Genomic DNA, 27,831 nt, shown 5'->3' with positions numbered 1-27,831 from the left:
TTCTTCCATTCCTCCACTTCCTTCTTTCCCTTCACATACTTGAACCTGACTCCATCCACACATTCAAAAGATGACCTTGCATATCTCATAGTGGAGGTGAGGAGTTCTGCATTCCCTGCAGGCTGTCTGCTTTCTGACAGGAGATGCCAAGCTTTGTCCCCCCCCACAGCTGCCAATAGCATTCAATTGAAGCATATTAGGAAGAAAGTGTTTACTATCTATTGTTGAAACAACTAATTTCTTCTGTAAAGACATGGCTTTGAAGATATTTAAATGGTATTAAACCTACCTCAATGATATAAATAAAGAAGCAAGTTCAGCAGTTTTTATGACACCATATACTGACAGTATTCTAAACTGTCCACTAAACATTTTTCATTCTCCCTGGAATATCAACATACTGACTGCAATATTTCTATCGATGTTCTTTTACTTGCTAATAATCAAATTGCAGACATCAACTATTTGCTCCAAAAAGTAAGCACAACCATTTGAAACAATTTTGTAGCTATGTCAGATGGAATGTAAGTTTTCAATTGTTGAATTGTAGGGCTGCCACCTCGTAAACATATTATAATGTATATTGGTCTATTTTGGTGAACAGCTGAATAATAATGTGCTTTAAAAACAGTTTGAAATGCATCTTCTAAGATATAAAGCAGAGAGGATGACTAATATGAGAACATGGCATTTCACAGCAAACCTAATGAAAGCTTGTGAAAACTTGAGTATCTCATCACCACACTGGCTACATTGGCTGCAATACAGTCAATACTATATTGACTGCTAGAAAGGCTATAAGTATAAAGCATTCCATCTCTCTGATGAAAGTAATTGAGCTGGGCCAAAACTGATGAGTAAAAGAGTACTTCTCCCAGTTTCATGAATTTTATATAACTTATTCTTGAATATTTCTTAGAATTGTGTCCCGTCTCCTTGACCAAAGTAAACTTTGCTTTTCCTTCATTTTCAAAGAATCTTTTCAGAATGATCCTTAAAATAAGAGCATAATTTTAATACATAATTTATCTGCAGGGCCCCAAAATCGACCCTGCTTTGCCTGCATTTCTAGTTCAGAAAACTCGAGAGGGTACAACAACTTTTAAAAGGCTTAGATTGTCTGATCAGGTGTTTTACCCTTTTTATTAAGTTATTTCTTTAAAGTTGAAAATGTTTGATAAGTGTTTGTACTTTACTTGGCTCTGGATTGTTTGTGCATGAGACAGCCTTCCGAGCAGAGGGACAGTTCTGCCTGGCTCAGGCATGAAATCATCCATCCTATTTGCTTGACCTTACATGCAAATAGAGCTGCACTAGCCCAAAGTGCACATTCTGTCTCTCTCTACTGCTTGTATAGACTGTTATTCAAGCATTTGTTTGGGGGTGAAAAGTTCCTTCTCTGTAGTCAGCTATCATGGAGTGCCTATTCAACATAGATGCTACATCGCTTCTAACTCTTAATCAAGACCCCGTGGTATGGTACTCGGCACAGAGAACCAGCAGACACTCCCCAGGCATCAAAAAGCAAGCATAACTGCTCCATAAATTTTAAAAAAAAAAAGGCAGGTTTTATAAAACCAGCTAAAAATATAGTTTCTGCCACTTCAACACTGATATCTTTGTGCAGTGGTTTAAATTGAGCTCAAAATGTAATTGTTTACTGACCAATTTATGTGTCTTATGAAAAAAGAAAAGGTAGTGTTTCAGAATGCTCAGAATGAGATTCAAAAAAACTTTCTCTTATAAGAAGAATCCGAAGGGGAAATCATGTGCATGGAAGTTTGTCACTTTTGTGCACAATTGGTCAGATAAGAAAACCTTTTCCTGAAAGTGTTGTTTGTCACATCTCTGGAATTCCAGACCATACATTCGAAATATTAAATCTATTATGTCATCCTAGAATCATAAATGTGGATGGAAGGAAGAGGTATGTACACATAGGTGTACATACCTTCCCAGAGATATCTTGAAAAACATTTGTAGCTGGTGTTTCAAAAAAGCCAGAAGTTGTGAACAATTAATTTACCTAAAATGTATAATAGAGTGGGTAGAAGAATTTGAAATTTTATTACTTATCAAGTTTCTAATTTATTATGTATAATAATCTTTAGTTGCCAAATCCTCAAAAGATGGAAAGCATAAAAGACAGAAAGGACATTTTCTTCATGGAAGGACATATTTAACTCACAGCCTCAAGCCTGTTTGTTTATTTTTCCCCCCAATGGAAAGGCAAGCATAAGGTAAGGGATGCAGATTATTAAAAAGCACCTAAAAAGTTCCTTATGAAACACCATTTTTAGATTAAGGGGTTTTTTTTCAAATTAACAACATAGCATAATACAAGTGAACCTGTCTGCCCTTATGTGCTCATTTTTGCCACGGCAACATAAGCCTGGATTGAATATGAATCATTAAAGGTGTGTTCTAATAGTGTTTTATTCACCTTTGATTCATTGTGAATTTATATCACATCGATAATAAACTGTAAAATCTTTCATGATACTAATAAACAAAATAATCAGGACATTATAATAGGCCTTCTTCCTGCTACGTATTAATAAAGGAAATACCATCAAAAAAATCAAAACCATCACGAGAAATGTACACACAGAAACATTCAGAAAACCCATAGAAGAAAGAAAGAATTCTTTCAGTTCCAAGAAAGAACCAGAAGGGACATTTGCCCAGGAATAAAAGAAGCCTGGGGATTTAACAGATGAGTGACAGAGATGACAGCAGGTTGGAGTGGGCAGCTGAGAGGTTTGGTCTGGTGGCAAGGAGAAAAGAATTGCACCTGGTGTTCTGGCCACAAAAGTTGTTGGGAAATAGGTAAAGCAGAAAGAGGGCAGAGAGTCCAGACAGAAAAGGGCAAGGAGAACCAAACTGGAATTACTGGAGAGAAGACCTGGCCAACTGGAAAACCTTTTCAAATCAGCACTGATTAGAAAAGAAAACAACAAGCAGGGGCAGGAGAAGGAGGAAAAAGAAGACATATCTGTTGCAAAGATCTCCATTACTCTGTTAGTCAGCATTTTCCAGCTGAGGAAAGAGGGAAACTGGAGCAGACAAGGCAGCAGGTAGAAGGTACTTGCCAACTTCAAGTTCCCAGCCAAGTTTGTTTAGCATGCTCCACTTGGCACATACCAAGCTGACCATTTACAATGGTTCGGAATTTTACTTGTTCCCTTTTCACTGCATGAAATGATCCTGGGTCACTTGCAGCCAATATGTAGTTTAGAATGTTTGTATGATAAAGAGGAGTATCTGGAAAAATGAGAATTGTACAAGTAAAATTAGGGACGTACTGAGGAGCAGCTTTTTGCCTACTACCATGCAGCTCTGCCAGTGCACTTCAGGCTTGACTTGCAATACCCTGCATAAAATTTCAGTACTCTCTCTTCAGAGCAGTGACTCAGTCATGCTGAACTATACCACCTCTGTGGCTGAATATAGACTGTTGTATCTGTTTTATAACCTTTATCACTCAGAATCCAACGCAGTTATCACATAAAACAGAGCAACTCCAAAAGTATATTTATAATGCAGACAAATTGATATATTGTCATTCAATGAGTAGTTCAAATTTCAGGCTGGTACACCAAACTACATCTTAAATAAAGGGTTGCATTATTAACAAGCTGCATCGTGTTTTTCAAGATCCATGGGAGAGGACAAGAAAGGGTGAAGTTTGGCTTGTTTTTACTGCCATCATTACTAACCAAAACACATAGGACTGGACAGCTCAGGGATCTGAAGCATGGATAGCTTTACTTTTTAATCATAGGGTGGATTTGAACTATTACCTGTATCAAGACTGGTAGGAAACCAATGGTTGCCAACTTATGTAAGCAACTGCAAATACTTTGGTTGTTTTAGTACAGTTCCTACAGAAAACAGGGTACAAGCAACAAAAAACAGCCCTATCAGTTTTGGAATAGCAAAGAGTTAGAGTTTATCTAAGCACAGAACTATTCTGAAGTATCTGTCTAATTTCTGGTTTAATTTCATGCAGAGGCATGGGCTCCAGCATACACCTAATTTGGTCCCAATCTGTTTGAGGCAGGGATAAGGAGCAGCCACAACAACATGTTTTTTAACAAGTCCATGAGCAGGCAAATTTTGAGCTATCAAGTTATGACCAAATTAGTGTTTACAGACTGTTCCTGATTCTTTAGTACCAAAGAGCAAACTCAGCTGCCCAAAGCCACTTCTGCTCTCCATGGAGACTAATTTGTATCCATCTTTTACAGGAGGCTTTGAAAGTGGCATTACAGAATTGTAGGCAGAGGAAACTTCACAGTTCTTAATAACATGACCATCATGGATGCTCCAATCTTCGTATCTTTAGCAAAATATGTTCAGATCCTCCTTGAGAAATAGTTTCTTCACAAACTGAATAACTGAATTTAACTTATACTGCTAACAGAGATTTCTTCTGTGACACATTGAGCCATCCAGTGGCACAGGCTGAAAAGACTACTGCATATACATGTTAATGCATTTCTCCAGTGCCTTTCCTTATATGAGAGATATAGTAGTGTCTACAAAAAACAAGAAAAACCAAAACAAAAAACCCCAACCAAAATAACCCCAGACAAACAAACAAACAAAGCAACAAAAAAATATCTATTTAGTGATAAATGCAAAGAGCTAAAGATGATGAGCATTTCTAATAATTTCAGGTTAGACAGAAGCAGTCTCCTGGCATTGATTTAATAGGGAAGAGGAACAGGAAAAAAAGAAAGAAAACAATGAAAAATTCCAAAAAGTAAAAGTTTCTAATTCAGTGTTTAGGCTGCACATCTGCCCCTAATTCACTTCTTTACACATCTATGCTTTTCTATCTAGAGTCATTAAAAGCAGACCTCAGTCTTTGGTCACCTGCAAATTTTTATTGTAACTATTTGAGTTCATTAATTTACTCCAAATCACCTCACTTTTGTCAATGCCAGAGTCTTGTGACTGCAAAACAATACTTCAGCATCTAAAATAGAAGGAGATAAGTGTCTATACACAGAAGCAGACACCCAACCATTTAGGGCTTAAATGAGCAAATAAGTATAGTGTGAATTTTTTATTATTTTTATTTCTTTTAAGATTGTGATAAATTAAATGCTGAATAATGGTGCAATAGGAGTTGTGGGTAGAGCTTGGCTTAGAGTGGGCAATGAAGAAAGATCATTAACAAATGAAATAGGGAGCACCTCAGGGGACACGCCTACAGACAGTCTGTCACCCACTGGTCTTAGCATTTCATTTCAAAATTTAATTACATATCAATTTCTGAATGCCTAAATAAAACCAGCCTCTTTGCATGGCATCAACATGCATCACCTTTTAGTGATAAATTTAAGGCTGTAGCAACATTCTTCTGAAACTTTGAGGGGAGAGAATAATAACAGAAGAATGGCCAGAAATGACATTCCTGGTTCCAGGAACCAATAAATCATCTAACAAAAGTCAACAATGTTATTACCAATATTTAACTCATCACTGGTGCACTGGAAGCAATAGTAAGGCCTTACAAAAAAAGTTTGTATGAAGCAACAATATTTCGCACTAACTTTGCAAAGGACAGGACTGAAAGTCTCTGGTATCCCTGGTTAATAAGGAGATGCTTCATTGATCACAAAAGCAATGGAAGCCTTCTATCATTCTAGTAAAATTTATGACATGTAAGTCAGTAAGAACGATTGTAGACTTCATGGGACTCCCTACTGTCAAATAGATCATTGCAGAATCTGGGTATAGCTACTTTAGGATGTCATATAGGATGAAAAGTGTTCTGTTCTGGAAACAAACTAAGCACTAGTCAATGTTTCCCTTTCTAAACTAACTGCAGCAGGTCACTTCAACGTCCAGATGATGGAGCAGGTGTACTCCATGTCACAATGTACGGGCTTGATGTCTGTACTTTTCTTACCAAAACAACCAATGTTTGGAAGAGACCCATAGCATAGATCATGTCAGGATTTCAAGTTTTCTTCTGCCCAAAAAAATAAACATAGCTACATCTTTTTGAAGTAATTGTTAGCTACTTGAAAATTTGAACTGTTGTGCAAATGTGTGAGCTGCCTTCATTACTGCTATCATTGCATTTTTCATCAGGGGCTTATTGGACCAGCAGTTTCTATGCTTCACAAATAATTTAGCACAGTTGTAGTAGGCTTAGCTGTGTTCTGCAGCAGGTGGGCAGGATGAGACTGTAAACCATCTGTCCATTCATCTATCTTAGACACATATCTCCCTATTTCAATTATAGTCAGAAATCATTTTGTTAGATAACTGATAAAATCATCTCCATTTATACACGAGGAGTGAAAGGTCCAGGATCCTTCTTTGATTCCTTCAGATTGGGGCTCAAGTCTGTACTGTCCAGTCCTTTTGCAGCAGTGCTCTACTTACTGGACAATCTTCCTTCATCCTCTACAGCATCTGTCCCTACCTGAGGCTCCCTACCTACCTCTTTGTGTAGGCTGTAGACAGAGTGAGTCAGTTTACAAAGAAAGAGTGGTGTGGTTTGCTCTCTTCATATTAATTCACTTTGTTCAGGCTATTCAGCATATAAGGTATTCAGAAATACCTTAATGTAAATGGACTGATCCAGTCTCCAAGTTTCGTAGTTCACATTTCAGTGTAATCCTACCATTACTCATAGTATTGCAATGAACTACACTAAAGTAGTACACAGTATCCTGGGGTAATGTTCACTGTGGGCTGTCTCAATCTAAAGTGAAACATCAGGGAGTTCATGGTCCCTCCAGCATGGGAAAGGACAGTTTTGCACAAGGTTGCTGAGCTCATGTCAAAGAGCAGATAGCAGTGCCAGGAGCGGGAGGTGTGACTTCATGGAGGAGATCCAAGGGCAGGCAACTGCTCCCCGGGGCTGCAGAATCTGAGACTGAGGCCAAGGCACCCTCCTACTGCAAGGGCTGGTGGAGCTGTGTTGAGGCTGCTGGTGCAAACAGCCCTGAAGGCTACAACTGTGCAGACGAGTAGCCCTCCTGTGCCTCTGCAGAAGAGAGTTTCTAAGGGCTAAGAATCATATGCTTTTTACTTAATTTTAAGTTATCACCAGTATTCCCTACCTGATTTGAAAGCAGTAAGTTCTGGGCAAAAGGGGAATCTTTTCAGTAATTCTTACTGTCAAATACACATTCACATAAAGAATTGCAAAATTTCTGTGCAACCATACATGTTTGGACAAGGTCTTACTGGGAAGGCATTCTGTCTGCAGGCAGCTGACTGTGCAATCAGAACAGAAGCAGTCAACTGAGAAGCTGCACCTCCTCTGATTAGTAGTGCCCAATATGACCCTCTTCCTGATCAGATCAACAGTGCATGTTGTGTCTTTGCCTTCCCCATAGCCACTGTTGTTGTGCTAAGGCGAGGAACATGATTATCTTATTTGCTAGAAACCTTGCAAACACAGAAATGATTAAACTGCAGAGGATAGGCACTAGGCTCAGATTCACAACCCTGTTAATTGCTTAATACAGTATCGTGTGTAACAGATTCTCTCTGCCATGGTAAGGGGCTATCTTTGCTTGGGCACTAAGCCCAGTAGCAAACACAAGCTGGTTCAGCTTCGCAGGGCCCAGGGTACAGTGCAGGGGGGCTTCAAAATCTTGAGAAAGAGTGCTTCCAAACAAAGTTTCTGGCAGACTTGTGAATCAGAGGAAAGTTTCTGACAGGAGTTTCCAGTGGATAGAAGGGGCTGCAGGTTCCCAAGTGGACAGAGGTCAGCAATAGCTCATTCACACTCTGCAACACCACTTGTGGTTGAAGTGTTGAATCAATCTCTAAATTGTGACATGCTCCAAGGGTGCAAAGCCTACTGCTGGCAACACCACGGACGAGTTTAAGGCTTCTGTTTTACTTAAACCTGAGCACCCTGCTAATGCACAGTAAAACCTGCTGCCTGGCCCCAGACTATTACCACATTTCACTGATGTCTTCCTTACTATTGCCCAGACCCCTTACTATATGTGCAGAAACAAGAGGCAGGTTCACACAGTGTAAAATGCCTTTATTTTGGCACACGTACAACAGAGCTTTGTCGTTCTCAAAGCAGCAGGAACACATCATGTTAGCGCAAATGTCACGAAGTGACTCCTGGGCCGGCAGCGTATCCGGAGCCGCTGGCACCGGCGTTCCCTGGGAAGGCAGCGGGGCTCTCCGCGAGGCACAAACCGCTCACGTTCACACGCACAACAGCAAGAGCACGTAAAAAGCGGTGTGAAGAGGGGTGGTGCACACCTCGGCCCTGCCGGCAGCCTTGCCGAGCCGCTGCCCTCCGAGCAGCCGGGCTGCGGGCAGCTGGAGCAGCGGCACCGAGCGGGCACAGCGCCTGCCCCGGCCTGCGGGGGCCGGGCGGGCTGGAACCGCGGCTGCAGCGCTGCAAACACTTCATCCTCCTGCTGGGAGCGTGCTGCTTCTGCTGTCAGGCTTGGGACTGAAGCGAAATTAAATTAAACTCGTCTTCCTAGCGAACGGGAAGGTGAGGCAAACTTTCGAGCTGGAAATTGGATCTCATGCAAAGCTCTTGCTTGCGGATGTGTTACGCACAGGCACACACAGGCAAAGTCACACTCACCTGGGGGTCACGCAGCAGTAACACCGACACTCCATCTGCTTACCAAGAAAGCCAACATAGTGTTAAAAAGCAGCCAGGATGCTCAGACCAGATTGGACTTTAAACAGGAAATTATCTTTTCAAATTTTGGTTGAACGATAAGAAGCTTTTAAAACTAAAGAAATGAATGATGTATGCAAAGCTGTACTTGAAATGATTCTGGTGTTGCAAATTGCCATGCTCTTACTGTGGAGCTGATGAAAATAAATGAAGCTCTGCGTTGCTGGGCTTTTTCCTCCCCCTTCTAATAAATGAAATGAAAAAGCCCCATTATTGTGCCACCTGCTTCAAATTCCTAATTGTGGTAACTGAATTCTGAAATTATTTGTTAGCTGGGTAATATCATAGGCATTAAAAATACTGAGAGGCTATTAAGTTCTTTAAAACCCAGCACTGGATAAAAAGGTGCAGCTATCTTCAGATTTTTATTTCCATGAAATAACTTTTCCAGTAGAGAAATGTGTTCGAATCCTACAAGTGCATCCTGAAAAAATCCCTGTTAATTTACCAGTTAGAGAAGCTGCAAAGTAAAGACCCAGGATAGGTCCAATGGCATATTTAAATATTTTTACAAGAGTGCTATATGCCATTCTGTTTGTATTTTTCTAGCATAGAAATATAAACATTTCAGAAGACAATGAAATGACATGAAATGCAAATGGAATATTTCTAATGAACAGGTAGGTGTGTGCACATATGTATCTCTGAAGTGTTTATAACCATGCAATTTTGCTGTATGCCTGAACTATTGCTGCATGTGGGTATAAAGCATCTCATTGGATTCCTAAATTTTGGATTCTCATTTTAATAATGTTCTAACTTAGATATCTATGTAGATATATTTTACAAATAAAAAAATAATTATCAGGACAAGCTAGAAAGAGTTACCTTTGAAATATTTTTTCAATATAAATAATTTTTCTAGATATCCAAATCCCATTGTTTTGTTCTTTTTAATGTGAAAGGATTGGAATCTGTTAAACAGATCTTCTGAAAAAAGTTGTTCCACACATGTCCTACACAGTCTTTTTTTTTTGTTTCCACAAATACATGTATGGATCATACACACAAACATACATATGTATATATATACACGTGCAAATTTCTAGACAAGATGCAACCATTTCCCTTAGATTAACTTCTGATATGTAAAATCCAAGTGTAGAAATGAGTAAAGGGTTAAAATAACAATCTCAGAATTCAAGTCAGCTGTGACAGTATTCAGCACATTGAGCTGCTGAAATCTACACGGAATTAGACATCCCTTTGCCCACCGAACCAAATTAACTGGTTTGTTATTACCTTGCATAAGCAGCATTTTAGAGGACCAGGGACAGGAAGAAAAGGGCATATATCACCTCACGCTTATTACCAGGCAGCTCTTGCTAAAGCTCGCCCACTTGCTGCCTTCCCCACTTCCCAGCTCTGGAGGCAGAAGTTACCAAGCAGCCTCAGAGCAAATCCCAATAACAATTCTTTCTCAGCTTTACAGAGGCACACAAAGGTGTCCTGTTGGCAGCAAAATCTGGCTTCGTCAAACAAGAGGCTATTTCAAACACAAGTGCAAACACTTGTAATCTGAATATTTCAAAAATAAACAACAGAAAAAGGAGAAGGGAACGAGCAGAGAGCTTTGTTGATAAAAGTGAGTTTAGCAAAAGAAGTTAACTCTAAATTGATTAAAATGGAGAGTAATTGCAAGTAGAATCTAGCAGATGCTATTTAAATAATATTGTTAAAAGGTTGCAAACAAGGAAAAAATACAGACCTTGTAGGGATTAAGAGGAAATGAAAAGTTACACATTCTCAGTTAATTTATTTGATTATTTTACCTTCTTTGTCATATACAGATTGACAAACTCAAAGTTGTGTTTTGATTGAAATTTAAAATGATATCATGATTAATTTGTACGTACATATTTTAGCTCTTGACTTGCTTGCAAACTAGTTATTACAATTGCTGATTTGATTATATGCTGGTTGTATTTCACAAAAAGCCTGAACCAAGGTACTGGCAAATCATTCCTGGCTTGGAAGCCGTGCTGCCACACTGTGTGCTTGGCCACCTAGGCCATATGCTGTTATTCCTACCCCTCAGTTGGATAATGTCCTCCACCACAAAGAACTCCCAAAATGGCCACACAAAGATCTATGCACTTTGACTTGCTGGAGCTGAAGATTTCCATTCGTGCACATCTAGACATATCACACTATATTAATTTTCAAGCAATATTTTTAAACAAAATTTTGCTGAGAAGGTGTTTGTGAAAAATGCACAGAAGAGGACAAAAATGTGAGTGATCCTAGCTTTGTGGCTCTTACACAAACAAATGTTTGTGAGTATTTCTGTAAAACTAACTACATCTTGTTTGTAATACACTTCATGACATTAGAAAGAGAATATTTAAAAATACAGGCTCACATCTGCAGAAAGAGCAGCGCTAATTATGAGGAAACACAGAAAATGGACATAAAATGCAGTAATATATGCAGAGAGTTTTTTTAACCCCTCTAAAAGTAAACGGAATAAAAAAAAAATGGTAAAAGGGGAATAAACCAAGGATTAAATATAAACATGCGTGACTATCTGTCTAGAGTATCTTATTTGGATTTTTCAGCTATTTATTGTCTGTTAATTTCCTGTGTTCCTGTTTTTCTATTGAAGCATCAAACACCAAAGCACAAACCTTCAAACTGTCTCTGCATGTTTAATAAATATATACACACACACTTTCTATAGGCTTAGTTAGATGCTAAAGGTATGTGCGGTATGTCCTGAAATACCTACATTTTGGAGAGTGACTAACACAAATAGCAGTCTTTTTAATTCATTTCATGTAAAAGCCAAACTTTCCCTAACATGATTCCCTTTCAGTCTTTTGTAATGAACTTCACCAGAAAGCTGTAGGTAGCAAGTTTCATCTATATATCTAAGGCTCAATATGATTTTTTGTATTAAAAATAAAGGGAAAAAGCAGGGGAAATATTTTGAAAGTCAATTAAAATTTTGTGTACGTTTTCATTTTTTAATGATAAATTAAGTTACTAATTTTGTCCGTGCTCTTTGTAGACACTGCAGGTTTAATTGCTAATTGTTAACTGCGAATGAATACATTTGCATATTAATTAGCTCCCAATTTACATTTTTAATTTGCTTCCTTCAAAAGGTGCAAGATAAAAGGTCGTGTTATTTTAAATAATTTATGCTTTATTGCATGAAATACGCTAATATGAAATGTGCCTACTAATTTTAACCCCTTTTCTAAGAACCAAAGTGAAGAACATTAAAAAGAAAGACAAATCTGGGGGTGTTTCGAAAAACAACATTATGCCATGTTGTTCTTCAGCATTAGAACTTGCTTTTTTCCTGAAGCCCAATCTGGTTGAAAATTAATGCATTCTTTCCTTCACCATCAGTTTAAAAAGTGATAGGATATTTGAAGAACAAAACAGCTGCCGAAGGGGGATTGATTGTTGTTGTTTCCTGCAGAAGATTAACAAAAAAGGTTCTCTCACTCCATCCCCTCCATCCCTCACCCCAGTATATTTTCAAAGGAAGTGAAAACCTATACAGGAAAAAGATAATTTCCCAAAAGCATGTTGCTTATGAGGGAAAAACCCCACATTTTTAAATGTCCATGTGTACTTAACATATCAGGCTTTTGATTTTAATAGTCAGCAAGGATAATCAAACAGGAGAAGGATGTCCCACCTTACATAATCACAACAAGATAAGCCTAAGGAAGAAAAGTCTGACTGTTTGCTTGTTTGTTTATTTTATGTGACCTCAAGGATCTTCTTAGAGGGGAGGTTCAACACGCTGTTCAATACATATCAATACAAATATGGTTAGGCAAAGATGTTATTACGAGTGATCCTACTGTTTCATAAGAAAGTGTCAAATACAAGCCTAGAAACACAGAGGCACAGAGCTGATCACATATTACCACTGATTACAGAAATATCTTCTTTTATTTTGATTTCCTTTTGTGTGCTACAGCAAATTCACTCTGAAGAGGGTTTTGCTTAGTAAGGCTTTTTTTGCCATAATTGTTGTGTGAGTACAAAAGAATACTATTACTTGTATAATGTCACAGAAAAAAATATATATATACTTAGCTCGAGAAATAATCTTTCTTGATAGGTAAAAAAAACAGATATACAGCCTGAACACTGTAAGGCCTTCAACAGGAGGACCAGACCTGAAAAGAAGTTATGTTTTGTGCTTTCTCCCAAACCATTATTAAAAAACACTGATAACTGTGACCAATATATACATAAGAGACAGTTGTGTCCTACACAGCAGAAGGAAACATAAGAACCTTTAGGAACAAAATTTACAACATAATGGAAAAGAGCCGTTTCCCTCAGCCTCCTAACATGAATCCCTTTTCCTTTCTAGATTAAAAGTCTTCCAACCATATTCAGTAAAGTAGCTTTGATTAGATTTCTGGTAGCATATTAACTGCATTAGAGAATTTTAAACAGAACTTGTGGTTTTGGTTGCTTGACAAGTATAAAAAAATCTTTTTAGTTCTACCACACACAAAACACAGGAAGAAATAACAACAATGAAGTATTTTTCCCTCTAGATATGTTAGCTGCATAATCAGATCTTCAACTGTATTAGTATAATTCTTGATTTTGTGGACCTCTCTTTCCTTACATCTACACTAGCATAAGTAAAGCACTGCCAATTTGTCCATTTAGAGTAATCAAGGTAGCTATAAAGCAGTGTCAATACTTTTTATTTCAAATGGCACTGACACTACATGAAAACAACCAAGACCATCAAAACCCATGAGATTCTAGCGATCATAATCTACAAAAGAAGGTAATATTCTAATAACATAGTGGAGATGGTTGGAAAGAAATCACCTTTGATAAGGAAGGGCAAAAAGGAAGAAAAGAAAGGCAAAAGAAGACAAGAGAGCTGGGTTAACACGTATCAGTTACTTGGATACAGCTGATAAGGACTTTTCGTAATGTACATGAAGCATGTAGTAAAGCCAGGAGCACTGTGATTTAAGAAAATCTGAGAGAACATCATCCTTTTATATGTCTTGTTCTTATCATATCACCATGATTGATGTTTCAGTTCATTGTACATAACACAATGCTTCCAAAAATCAAAGACTAACTGTAATTCTTTTAGATTTGTTCTTTTACCTTGATCATAGGTACAAAAAAATTTTCTGAAATGCACAAAAATGTGCAAAACTATAACTGCAAAAAAATAGCACAGTGCTCCTTGCCACTGTTTACTTTTAAAGTTTTCCAAAACAAGCACTGAAATTTAGCAGTCAACTTTAGTTAATAGAGCTACTTATAAACAGCATAAATCATACAGCTATGGATTTGTGCATGCAAGGATAATCTATGACATCCATCCTGATTTTGCTTAGAGTAGTAGTCAAAACATTTTTGCTTCTTGCAGGTCATGCTGATCTGTGGCGTAATTTGAATTCTCAAGCTGTTATCCATATATCATTACCAACAACTTTCCAAAATAGAAAATAATTTCTACTTCTTTAATTAAAACAAGGAGCTACTGTGTGCACTTGGCTGGGTCCTGAGTTAATTCTGGGGAGAGACTTGAGTTTAGGGGTCAGATGCTCAGCTGAGATAAACTGATAAGGCTCAGCTGGAATTAATGGAGCTATCCCAGTTTACTTAACTGAGGATATAGTCGTTTTGTATTTCTAGCACCAAGCACTGCCAACTGTTTTCAGATACACCTGAAGTGCCTGAATGTCGTTATTACTAATTGATGTCTATACAGCACCTTTAATGCAGATGGGCATAATGCTCTTTACATATTTTTTCTGCCAGATTCCACCCACAGGAACACTAGATTAAATCAGAAGGAATGCCACCGAAAAAAAAGCATAGTGAAGAGAAGGAACAGCACATCTTGAAAGAGAAAGTGCATCTGGCTCAGTGATTTCTTGCACGCTGTTTGCAAATGCAACCAGTTCTGGGGTAGAACAAGGCAGTAGTTCAACAGTACTCACATACAACTAAGCAAGTTGTGCATGGCAATAATTCCTTGATTTTACTTATGACAAACAGTAATTAGCTCATGGTTATGTAAATATATTCTTATCCAGGTAACATTTTTCATTGCTTGTATCACAGACAGGAGCTCTGCAGCTGAGAAATATGCACAATTAGGAGGAAAAAAACCCCTTATAAATTATGATAAAGAGCTTCTGAGATTTACCATGTCACAAAACCTCCCAGTGTTTCTCCCAGTTTCCAGCAACCTATATAGTTAATCAAGCAATAATTGATCTGTAACAAAGCTACAAGGCAGGCTGCAATATGATACGAGTTAGACTTTCTGCTGAGGAAGACTGTTCTGTCATGGGGTAGAAGTTCTTCATCTTAGCCAAGAACAGTTATGTCCATCTCCCATACAATTCATCCAGAGCACCGTTAGTTGTATGATGGAAGAGGTGCCTAGCTCTCACTCCTGAAGAGGTACTTCTTCATGTAGAGGAGCATCAATCAGTTGAGGGATTTACAGACCAAAACCAGAGACTGAGCTGGTGCCAGCTGCAGTCTTATAGAGAAGAGGGGTGATACAGAGCCTTGCTACATGTTCTGCAGTTGTACTGATGAAGAGCTGGGCCACTGTACTCTGCAGAGCCATAATTTCTGTGTTGCTACTTCGTTTAGCTTTACATATAATGAATCATGGTAATCCTCTTGAGATTTGATAGACATTAGTTTCATTGACTGTATCCTCCTCAGCCATGGTGGGAGAGGTGCAGCCTTTTGGCAATGTTCTGGGTATGTCTGTATGTGCTCATGTATGTCCTGCTGCACTGTGGACATGAGCATCAGCACAGTCCTACATGTGAGATAAGCAAATCCAGCAATTAATGCAGTATATCAGTCCAGGAATAGTTCAGAGCTATAATCTCCAAAGTCCACATAAGCATTTGGCCTGACGACCCTAGTGGAGGGTCTGATTAGCCCTCTCAGTGCTCCTCCACCCTAGCTAGCTGCATAAACAGGTTAGCAGTACTTTGTGGCCATCTTGGCAGAAGTTGCAGAGATGAAGCAATGTGAGGACTGAGATCTGACATTTGTGCTACAACTAAAAGACAGAGATCAAGAAGTGACAAACACACAACAGTCAAGAAAAGCTTGGGACAAGAGCAGAGCAGAGAAGGAGCTGCAAGAGATGGACTGAAAGTTATTTCAAAGCTGATTGTTTCTAGTGCTATTTTATTTTTGTGAGATATAAATGGAGCCTGATGTTTTAGAATACGCTCCTCACACTGTGACAGTAATGGTTGTCAGAGTATGCTGCTGACTATTTTCAATCTATCAGACCTCTGTAGCATCTGTGACTAGTTTAAAAGGTCCGTTGTAGTGTGTAAATGTATGACACTGTCTTATGAAATGGTGGACTAGCCCTGAGAAATCGTTTGATAACAGTGGCTTGTGCCAAAGAATCAGTGATCAGTAAAGGATTGTTTTCTTTGGTGAACTGTTACTAGCTCCAGCATGCTTCTGGGACACAGAGGCAAGTTTACCTCCTTATGAAATAGCCTTTTTCCAAATACTTCCCAGAACTCATAAAGAGCATTACTTCTAGCAAAATGCTCAATGATGTTGAAAGTAGGAAGCCTGATTCTCCTTATGCTGGGTTGAGCCTCAGGACTAAAGCAATAACACAAAACAATTTGTCTGGTTTGTAAACTGAGAACATTTTCCATGTGACTGAATGGAACAGGAAGCACATGTTGAGAGCCCCCAAGTACCATTTCCGCAGAAGGATTCTGTTCACTGCAATGAGACCTTTAAAAAATATCCAAGATGTGAAAAGATATTTGAGAAATTTTCATGAAGAATTTTTAGTACCCTCTGCTGTAATAAGCAGAAGGTGTTTAATAAACATGATATGCAGCAGTTGCTAAGCAGAATCTGATTTATGTACAGTAGCAGTTAGAAGCAACTACACATCAGGGTTGTACACTTTATTTGACTGTGAATTCTGATTTTCTGATGGAAGCAATTCTGCTGAACTTAATTTATAATCAGCTTACAACATGGGTAGCAGAATTATAAATGCTTCTCAAATTACATAGCAAATCTTGTTGTCTTCTTGGGCAAATAAGAAACCTACATCATGAGCTTTAAGTGTAATACAGGTCATTGTCAAGGGTAAAACACTTTCCAAATCCTTTTGATAGTTGAAATCATACTGCATTTAAAAACAGAATGCATGTCAACTCAGTGTACCTGAGATGGTATTGCATCTGCTCAGTACATATATTTCAAAACAAATCATTCCTAATTTTTTTCTTCCCCCCATTAAATTAAAGATTAAAACTCAATGGATTCCTGTATGGATTACACTGGGGCTTGTACAGGTGAGGAAGAGGGAGACAGAAGCTCTGGTCTCTGCTTCATCAGTGTAAACAGAGCATAATTTCCACACCAACATAAACCTGTTAGCTGTGTACCAGGGAAACAGAGATCAGAGCTTGACCCAGAAACAGAGCAAGACAGAGAAGTACGGGTTCAGTTAGTGGTGTTCAAGAATCAGGCACATGTCTTGTCTGTAGACAGAACAAAAATGAGGATGTAAGCTGTGCCTCATATGGCATTATATGATTACAGTGCTCTATCCTTATCTCATTAGAAGTCAGTAAAATCAATGAAATCATGTTTACTCACATCAGATGAAAGTCTTGCCAAAGAGAAAGCAGAAAGTATATAGGGAAGTCTCCAAACCTCTCTTCCCCTTCCACTTCTTTTTCCATTTCCCTTTTCCTTCCTCAATATATTAGAATTTTTAAAATGAAATATTAGGAGACTTAATAGAGCCCCACAACGAATTTTTAGTGCCAGCAAGTGAATAATGACATTTCTATCAATCAAGTCAGACAAGAAGATCCTGCTTCAGAATGGTTCCTCGACCCAGTGAAAACATTTCTGGGCATGAATCTGTCTGCCACATTGGAAGTAAATCAGGAACAGAATCTTGTCAAGGAATAAGCTTCATTTTTGTCTGAATTATTCTGATGCTATCAGATGGCTATCATAATGATATTAAATATATATGCATGTTTTTTTGCCCTGCTAGACAGTCTGATAATTTTCTTTAGTTTCTTTCCATTCTCGAGATTCCCCAGATTTTCCAACTAGGCTAGTCCTGTAAGTCATTTGATGCACAGACCCTAGCATACCAAACTCTTCCACTGAGAGACTATTTAAAGAGCAAGGGCTCTGCAGCAGAGCACATGCATACTGCTGTTTCTTGGGGTCACAACACACCATGCACAGAAATAAAAATGAAGGGGCTTCAGCAGACAGAAGGAGAGTGAGTGGAAAGGATTCTTGACTAGAGAGAAGCGAGGTTGGATCTTGGGTCCTTGGCCAAGTGTTCTGTTCTGCTTTGTAGATGCAGAATTTTAGATGTTCCTCTTTTTTTTTTTTTTTTTTGGTGGCATCATGCAATTTTCAGAAAAATTTATAATGCAGTGAGACAAATAAACACATCCATGGCCATGGGAGAAGAGCACACCAGTCTAAACCCAGCCAGACCTGACTCCAGCACATACAAAGGTATCGCTCAGCCCTCTCTGTCCAAGGCTACCTGACCTACACCAGTGCTGCCACATTGTACAGGAGTCAGAGGAAGAATCTTGCCCTATATTTTTCCTGAATCAGATGGTGGTTATTCCTAGAGCAGAATTCTTCCCCTCTCCAAATCTGCGGAATGACCACTGATGAGGACACCTCCTCCTTGCACATGCAAGATGTTCTGCTGTTTGACCTGTAGAAAGTGCAGTCCTCCCTGTTAGTGTCCCACACCAAGGCAGATTCTGCCCTGCAGGACGTAGTAGTCATGCATAATAACCTTCAAAGCCCACTTTGTTTACAGTGTTAATGTGTTATGTCAAGCTGAGTTCTCACCCTTTTTCCTACCGGCCTGTTCTGTGAGGTTTGTATTTCCCTCTCTCAATCAATAACAGCTTAAGTAGCAAATAGAGTTCCCATCCCCCAGCACTAATAGACCCTCATGCAGTCAGGAAGCATCAAGATGAACCCTCAGTTACCACTGTGCACCCTGTTTAATGTATGCATTTTTATGGCCTCTGATGTATATGGTTCCATTACTGTCTATGAATGCAGAGTACTGGAGCTAGTTAATGTATTATTTATTTTATTACCCCTTTGTATAAGCTGGTATTTGCAATTTGGAATTTTATATACTTTGGTTCTATAATGGTTTTATAATGTGTACACAGCTCAATAATTAAAAAAATATATCTTACCACCTCACCTCTAGAGCCAAGTTTGTTTACGCTGCTAACGGCACATTCCGGCTAGCACTGGTCCCACACCGTCTGCTGGCCCCTCTGCTCTCGGCCCCAAAAGCCTTGCTGGTCCCTCTGCCAGGACATCACCCTGAGAAATACAGCACCATTTTGTTCTTCCTCTCTGGGATGAGAGGCAAGTTTTCTAAAATTTTGGAGTTTTCAGATTTTTAGACCCAATGTGTGGCCGACTGGCACATCCCCTTCGTTACCAAGGGGAGCCCCATGAGTACAAGGGCTGCCTGTCTGCCCAGTGCTCAGCCCCACACAGGGTTTCGCCTGAGCAGTAGCAGAAGCAGTTTCCCTCACCAACAAAACAAGGTTCTGCCAGTACAACCTGTCATGCAGCACACCGGGCAACAGGAGGGACTGAAAGGAAGAGGCAATTTCTATCTCCTGACAGGGCGATCAACGTGTCCTACATTCAGCTCTGGCCACACAGTCCTGACCCTGCAGCACTGCTTATCCTCCTGCCAGCTCATGATGAGGAGCTTGCCTCTCCTCCAAATGGCCTGGAAGTTCACTTTCAAAAATTTACAGCAATATCCCTTAAGGTATCACAGCCTTGCAGCACAACTGTGGTTATGGATTTGATTTAGTACTTTTTGCCTGGTTCAGACATTAGTGCTAAAATTATGACCTGTCCAAATACATCAAACATTTGTGCTAAAACTGTGGCCTGTCCAGACACATAAGAAAGCATAGCACACTATTACTTTCTGTCTTCCTCCTCATGGATGCCAGCCAAACCACATGACATCTGCACAGAAACCCTTTGGGGTTTCAGTATGCTTTGGTTTAAGCACTCTGCCATCACAAAAGGTCTCTACCTGTTCCTTGGCTTGTAGAGGTCCTGCCCTTAAACCACCTTGTCCACTGGCCAGGAAGATAACAGTGGGAGTTGTTTGACTGTGGTTCTCTGCAGCAGCACAAGGACATGTTGGTTTTGGCTGAAAAGGAACCAGTGATTCAATGTCTGCAGAGGCTGATATCTTACTGCTGCTGGGAGCAACATGGAAGCATCAGTTGCCAGAAACAGCTTTCGTCTGTGACTGGAGGCAGAGGCAGGAGAGTGCACAGATAAGGGTCGGAGAAAGGGGAGGAAGATGTCGAGGAAGAAAGCCTTTGTTTGATTCATGCCAGTAATAAAGAGAGAGGAGTCAGCAAACCAAACCCAGACCAGAGTTTGCGCTGCTTTTTTCACCCCACGTAGTCTGAAACAATGTGATGCTTCAGTGGGCTTGCATGGCCATGTTTTGGCAGTGGGGGTGGGTTACAGGGGTGGCTTCTCTGAGAAGCTTCTAGAAACTTCTCCCATGTCCAACAGAGCCAATGCCAGCCAGCTCCAAGACAGATCCACCACTGACCAAGGTCTGGCCAAATAACGCCACTGTGATAACATATTTAGGAAGGGGGGAAAAAAGGTATTGCACAGAAGTAATTGCAACCAGAGAAGAGTGAAAACATGTGAAAGGAACAGCTCTGGAGACACCTAGGTCAGTGAACAAGGAGCAGCAGGAAGTGCTCCAGGCACTGAAGTAGGCTTGCCCTGTAACCTGTGGTAAAGACCATGGCAAGATAGGCTGTCCCCCTGCAGCTCATGGAGGTCCACGAGAGAGCAGAGAGCCACCTGCAGCCTGGGGAAGAGCCTGCTGCTGGAGCAGGTGGATGCCCAAAAGACACCTGTGACCCTGTGGCAAGCCCATGCTGGAACAGGCTCCTGGCAGGACTTGTGACCCCCAGGGGGCCCCATGCTGGGGCAGCCTGTTCCCGAAGGACTGCACAGAGCAGAAAAAACCAAAAAGGTCCCACACTGGAGCAGTTCATGAAGAACTGTAGCCTGTGGGAAGGACTCTCATTGGAGCAGTTCATGAAGGAAGGAAGGAAGGGAGGAAGGAAGGAAGGAAGGAAGGAAGGAAGGAAGGAAGGAAGAGAGGGAGGAAGGAAGGAAGGGAGGGAGGGAGGAAGGAAGGAAGGGAGGAAGGAAGGAAGGAAGGAAGGAAGGGAGGAAGGAAGGAAGGAAGGGAGGAAGGAAGGAAGAAAGAAGATGGTGTGAGGAGAGTTGAGTTCCAGGTTATGCGGCACCAAAATGAAAGATGAACCCAGATCTCTGAACCCACAAATAATGACTGCCAACACACGACAAAGAGGGCTAGACACTAGAAAGGATAATACTCTGCCTTGAATATCAGCATCCAAACATTTGTGTCAGTGTATCAGCTGGAAAGAGGACTGCATGACTTTGTGATGAAACCCCTGGGTAGGAGACATGGGCTCTGTTTCTGCCTTTCCTGTAACCTTCCTGTATGACCTTTGCCAAGTTCTCTCTCTGCTTCACCATCTCTTTTATTCAGATGGTGAGTACCACACCACAGAGATGGCCTTGCTGTGTGTTTACAGTCCTCCTGGTAGAGCCAACTCTGCTACCAAGTGAGACCAGCAGGTACAGCGACTCAAAGAACTATTGCCAGTCAAAAATTGCATTACACCAGCTTCTACCCCACACAACTGAGTTGATATAAATAACCAGTGCTAGTAAGATGTGATAGAAGCAGCAGACTTTTTCAGAAAGAAAGAAGCTTTCCCTGTTTAATTTAAACAAGTACACACACACACACACACATGTAAACGAGACAGTTTTTCAAAAATGAGGATGCAGATGAGAGATTCAAGGACAGTTCTAACTTGCCCTCTGTCAATTTACAAGAGAATTTATTCCAGACTATTCATATATGAATATTTAGCATGGCAACAATTACATCCAATGACACCCATGAGATACACATTACTGAAGACCCTCTCTAAGGAACATGCACAATACTTGATGTCAATTTTTTAACTGGACTGAACATTTGATTTTTAAAAATTATATTTCTTTAGACCTTTCAATAATATTTCCTTTAATTATTATATTAATATTGTATATATTGATGCCATGTTTTATAAATGATTGATTCACATGAGTAGAAATAGATACATGACAGGAAGTAAAGGGGGGAGACAGTGGCTGCTGAGGCATGTTAAAATAGCCTGTGGTCAATCTTATTCTTAATGCAAAGACCTTGTTTTTGTTGTATAAAGGAAAAAGGAGGGGGAAGGGAGAGAGACTGTTAGGAGGAATCACTCAGGGCTTAAGTAGCACAAACCTAAGGACATATAAAAAGAAAGTGGGCTTCAAGTCCTCAAGTAAGATTTAACAAGAAAACCACAAAACAGTAAACATAAGGCCTATATATGGCCAGGTAGAATGCTTTTCTCTATGGAAAATTACTTTATTTTCAATATGAAGCTCTCTGATTATCATGCCCTTTTATAAGCTCTTTCTGTGGAGCACATTATTAGTTCAGGAGAAGAAAAAAACCCAAAAGAATATTCATACTAACATTCCACACACAAACCCCTGACAAATCCAGTAAAATGGAAACGAGGGAATACTGAGGTCACAACATATGCAACTACAGTTGTGATGACTTGTCTTGAAAGCCTACTTAATTCAGGGTCTAAGTTAAACTGAACATCATTCCAAAGAACATGTTTACCCAGGATTGAGATGTCCTTTGCTGACCATGGAATGCTCTTCCAAAGCACTCAGTACAGTCTGTGATTGTCTATTCGCATGGATGCTGACTCCACTACAGAAATAAATTCAACAGGCAAAGCCCAAAACTGACACCTGGAGTCAGCTTTCTGGTTAAAGTAGGACCTTTCTCACTCCCATCGGCTTTCTAGTAACCACTAAAAGTGCCCTTCAGAGCCTGGATGACCACTCATCTCTTCTGCACTGTGCCAAGGAGAAATTCTTTTACCAGGAGCAGAGTGCATTTTAGCAGTTATATTAATTCTACTGACAGTGAAAGAGGTAGCTTAGCAGGTTAGTCTTCTGCTGGCCCATATCACTCTGTAAAAGACACTTACAATAGTTTACAAAATATTTTCCTCAAAACACAGAAAATTTTTAGAACATTTAATTTTAATGAAACCCTCCAGTGAGGTTTTACAGCCTCCTGAAAATGTGTTTTTATGGGAATGACAAGTTGCTTTACCTAAAAAAGTGGTCCTGGAATTCTCTCACAAGGCATGGGAGCGTATCTGCATCTGTGGCCCATGCAGTACAATCCCCAGAGAAATCCACTCAAAACTCCACCTGCCAGTTGCATGGTTGGACCTGATAGTATAAACCCCAGACACTATGGGACTGTTTTCTAGGCAAAAGTATTAAGTTGCAGCACATTATTCACTGAGTTAGAAAAGAACAAACATTTAATAATTGCAAATTTAAAAGCAAAGTTCTGTAGGACTGGGATAAGGAGATAAATCATTAAGGGATTAGATACTGCTGAACAGAGTAATGCAATGAGGTCAGGAGATGAAACTAAGCCTTTGGCTCATCAGCATTCCCCTAAAAAAGCAATGGCATTGCCTCTCCAAAATTAATTTAGCCCTGTCCATGCCACCCCTTAGACATTGTGGGAGAAGTCATATATTTGCCTCTGTTTACTCATTTCTAAAATATTTTGTTTGGTAAAAACTCTGCATCTCTCTCCTGTCCATCTGACAACTGAGATGGATGGTGCCATTTACCCAACAATATTCAGTAAAAGTTTCTTCACACATTGGAAGCACTTGCCTGTTTTCACGCTAATAGTCTAGATAGTGACTTCTCATTGAAAGAGGACTGTTTCTTAGTTTTCTATAAGCAAAGGCTTCATCTTGAATTTGTGAACATGTCTCCAACAGACTGTAAGTTTACTTACTTACTTAAGTTTACCACTTACAGTTTAGCCAAGGTAGCAGAGACAACCATGAATATTTCAGGATTAGACTTGTCTCCCCAAAAACCTTACAACTTGTCCTACAGTAGGTAAGCCTTAAAAAAAATAAAAATAATGTAGCAATAATTGAGACCAGCTATAGCTCTTATTGGGAGAATACCATGAAGTCATGAGGCAAAGGAGTAGTTGATGCTGATTTGGACAAAGGCTTGGAAATGAGATGCTGGAGAACAGTGCTGTGGAAAGGGACCTCAGGGTCCTGCTCAATGGCAAGTTGAATATGAGTCAGCAGTGCCCTGGCAGCCAGGAGAGCCAACAGCGTCCTGGGGGCATCAGGCAAAGCATCACCAACTGGTTGAGGGAGGGGATTGTCCCGCTCTGCTCTGCACTGGGGCGGCCTCACCTTGAATATTGTGTGCAGTTCTGGGCACCACAATATCAGAAAGATATTCAGCTGTTTTCCTGTCTGAATGAGAATTTTACAATTCTGACCACTCTCTGTAAGCCTCATCTTAAATTTTTATTTTTTTCTTGAGTAGGCATTAATCCAAGATTGGCAAAAATACAAAATGCAGTTTATATTAAATATATAGGTTTTTCTATCTGTCAAAGAAATTTCCTGTCAAGTAAGACTCTATCAAGGTTTGAAAGTCTTTGTGAGGTGTCGTGTAGACCAACCACATGCATTGTGGCTTTTGATATCATGAAGGATCATCCTGATGCCTCAGGAATGCATCCAGAGAAGATGAGGCATCATGAGCCATGATGAAGATATTTATTTTTTAGAGAGGAGTCTAAGCTAAGGCTGTTACTCCTGTCTCACTCTGAGTAGTCAAGGAGACATCCTCCCAAATGTAATTAATCTCTGTAGATCTTAGCCACTCTCTTTATATGTGTATTTGTTTCTACTTGGTTACTTAGGGTGCCTTTGGCAATTAGGCTCTTTATGTAACTCAGAGATGTGTAAATTTAGGGACAAACTCAAGGCTTTGTGCCTAAGGGAAGAAGGGCAACGTACGCAAATGAGATTTACTTGAACTGTTTTGTCACTGTTTGGCCAGAATTTTCATTCAGGCAATCATAAATTAAAGTATACTGATGTTTTACTGGGGGAAGTTTGCAACTGCTTGAATGTAGAGAAATATTTACATATTTGTGCTATTATGGCACACAGAGGGTTTCTGATTTTGTTGCATAACCCTGACCTTGTGACATCATTTTCAGGTTTTATCTCTCTGCTCAGCATTTCCTGCCCTCATGGAGTGTTATCACTCTTGATTCATCGCCCTCAGTGACAGCTCACTCTGTTCAGTACAATTCCTGGTCTTGTACGCTTTCTATTGCTTTTTCTTTCTTAGCAAAACTTCTCCATTTATTTCCAACCCTGAGTAAATTTGAGATAACTTTAGCTATTCTGAACAAATAAGTAATGAAGGATGTAGTCTTTAAAAATCTAATAAAACCTTCCTAATCTCTTCATATATTACTGTAAGTAAACGGAGATTATTTTACTTTAATTTTTGGAGCTGGAGTCTGAGAAGAAAATAATTTTGTGTTTTACTGACAATCATCTTTCTTAATCATGCTTGTAATGCTGATTTCCTTGACTGTAAGCCACAGATTTAGACACTGTTGATTTCCAGTAGAGTGTAGAGAAGCGGCTGAGGGAACCACTTGGTGCACTGTCTTTAGAGACTTATCCCAGGTCACCCTCCTTCCAAGCTGCAACCGTGATCCTGCAACCACTTAGGCAGGCTCCTTAATCTTCATGAAAGCTCACCGAAGACCTGTTTTCAAATGAAGAATTTTCCTGTGAAATGGTGCTTGTAAGATTGGGGTGACCGTGAAGCCCAGTAACTCCTATTCCATCCCTGTGCTTCAAAATTTCCTGGATTTTTGTTATCAGATAGATGACATCTTCTCAAGTATAGCTCTTACATGTTGAAATTCCACACACACCCCACCCCCATTACTCATATAATGAATTCACATCAGCAAAATTATGATTTAAAAGAAAAAATTGGCTTCTATTACACTCTCAAAAATATTTTGAATACTCAGTAAAATAATAATACTACTGGGAAAAGAAAGATCATAAAACAGTGCAAAGACTCAAGGAAAGAGTCAAAAAGTAAGACATGATATAGTTAAATTCAGAGGTTTACAGATGTCCCTGAGAATGCAAAAATTTACATCCAAATGTTTTTTTTTAAATCCAACATACTGACAAGAACAGCTCTTTCAAGGAGCACATCTGCCTTTTTCTACTTCTTTTTTCTAAAGAAACCTTTCAATTCAGAAACATCTCACAAAAGTTCTTCTTAATCCATGAAAATAATTGAGGCACATCCAAACAACTGATATGGAATCAGAACAGTAGGATTGTCTGCCTTTGCCTCACCTCTTTCTGAAGGTCCTTCCATTCCTGCAAAAGGTCCCTTATTTTCCATCTCACTTCCCAGCAAATCCAGATACCCAGTCACTCCAGCCCATCACCATCCTGGCTTTATCCCTAGCACAAAAGTCCTATCCAACTGCTGTAACTGGCCACACTCTCCCTTATCCCAGTATTAAAAGAAGAAAGCCCTCCGAAAACACGGCCTCTGCTTTCTTTAGGTCAGGTGGACAAATGAAGGTTTGCTGATGATATTTCCAGCATTTTCCCACACTGTGAAAACACAATTACAAGCGAACAAGAGGTACTGACCAGCTCATACTGAAACCTGTGATTCATGCAAATAGCATCCTTCCAGAAATCTGTGGACTTTAAAAGCACACGTGCAGTGATTAAATAGAGCCATGCTGTGAGTGGTTGGCATTGTAAATACAGAATTTATGGCCTTTCTAGCTATGATTTCTTTAGCAAGCCTCCAGCAATGGTTACTCATTCTTTCTTTGCATCTTTCAGTCTAGATTTATCTCAATGGCAGAAAAAGGCTGGGGAAATTCAAAACAGGGCCAATGCTAGACAGCCTCTTGGAAGACCACAGGTTGGTAAACCAGGTGAAAGGCAGTGGGTGGGAGCATTTGCTGTGTAAGAGGAGAGAAGCTGGATAAAGCAGCTCAGCATGTTGGAGGTGGGGATGTCCCCACTACCATGAGTGGCAATTATCCCAATAGCAAAAAGTGAGGCAGAAATAGAAACAGTGCTATTTCCTTGCCTTGTCCTTTGTGTAAGGCAGGTAGAAAAAAATGAATTCTTGCAGACATATTTATGCCAAATCTGTTTATCTGTATGGGCTTGTTGTGGCAGGAGCCCTGGCAGCCATCAGTAAGAGGAATCCCTTTGGCTCGGAGAGGCAGCAAGCAGCAAGGGCCACTCTAACAGGCCTGGATGTGTCCCCTCTGCCTCCCTGCCTGGCTGGAGACCTGCAGGCTGATGCCTGTGTCAGGCAGGGCTTTGCCTTGCTGCACATCATCCTGCCCTGAGCTGGGAGCTTGAAGACCCCACCAGGATTTTAAGCCACCTTCTCAGGACGTTTTACCAGATGTCTTGCTGTGTGCAGCATGATAGTATCCAGGCATGTGGAACCTTCAGCTTCATTCTGATCTTCTAGATATCTGCCCAAATCTCAGTGCCCAAAATTCTCTGCTTGCCCAGCCCTTTCCTCTCTACCTATTTTTTTTCACTATCGCCAATTTTGCTCCCACTTCTGTCAGATTTGTGTCAGAAAGAGAGAGAGAGAGGCAGAAGAGAGGAGCTGCCAAGTGACCTCATCACAGAGGACCCTGCATCAGTGGAAGTTCTGCACTTTTTTGGATGCTCCTTGGCCCAGAGATCATCTGCAGTCCCCATTCTGGGAGACAGAGACCTCATCCAGATGCACTGAGCACCACTGCTGTGTCACTCCCACCTGGCCAGGCTCCAGCTACTGTGACAGGCTGATCCTGCACTTGAATTTTACCTTCTGTAATCAAAGGTGTCACTCAGTTATCTGATGTGGGTTTATAGTCAGCAGCCTGGAGTAGTGACTTGGAGCACCGAGTAACTAGAGTCCCAGAGCACAGCGAGACCTCTGAAAACTTATTTTGGCTTCCAGCCCCCAAGACTTCCCACTTTCTCCCTTCTCACTGCCCCCTCATG

General features: G+C 40.1%; 1 long non-coding RNA gene across 1 annotated transcript; it reads left to right on the top strand.

Annotated features, from left to right (window-relative positions):
• Positions 1 to 388: 388 nt before the first annotated feature.
• LOC108641355 lies at positions 389 to 14,573 on the top strand. The gene is made up of 3 exons (XR_001921927.1): positions 389 to 477; positions 2,112 to 2,240; positions 14,468 to 14,573. It is a non-coding gene; the product is annotated as an uncharacterized LOC108641355 (long non-coding RNA).
• The last annotated feature ends 13,258 nt before the right edge of the window (positions 14,574 to 27,831 follow it).

Source organism: Manacus vitellinus, unplaced genomic scaffold (assembly GCF_001715985.3).
Source record: "Manacus vitellinus isolate BGI_N305 unplaced genomic scaffold, ASM171598v3 scaffold_6_pilon, whole genome shotgun sequence".
NCBI classification, from domain to species: domain Eukaryota; kingdom Metazoa; phylum Chordata; class Aves; order Passeriformes; family Pipridae; genus Manacus; species Manacus vitellinus.
This window is presented reverse-complemented; position numbering and strand designations above follow the sequence as displayed.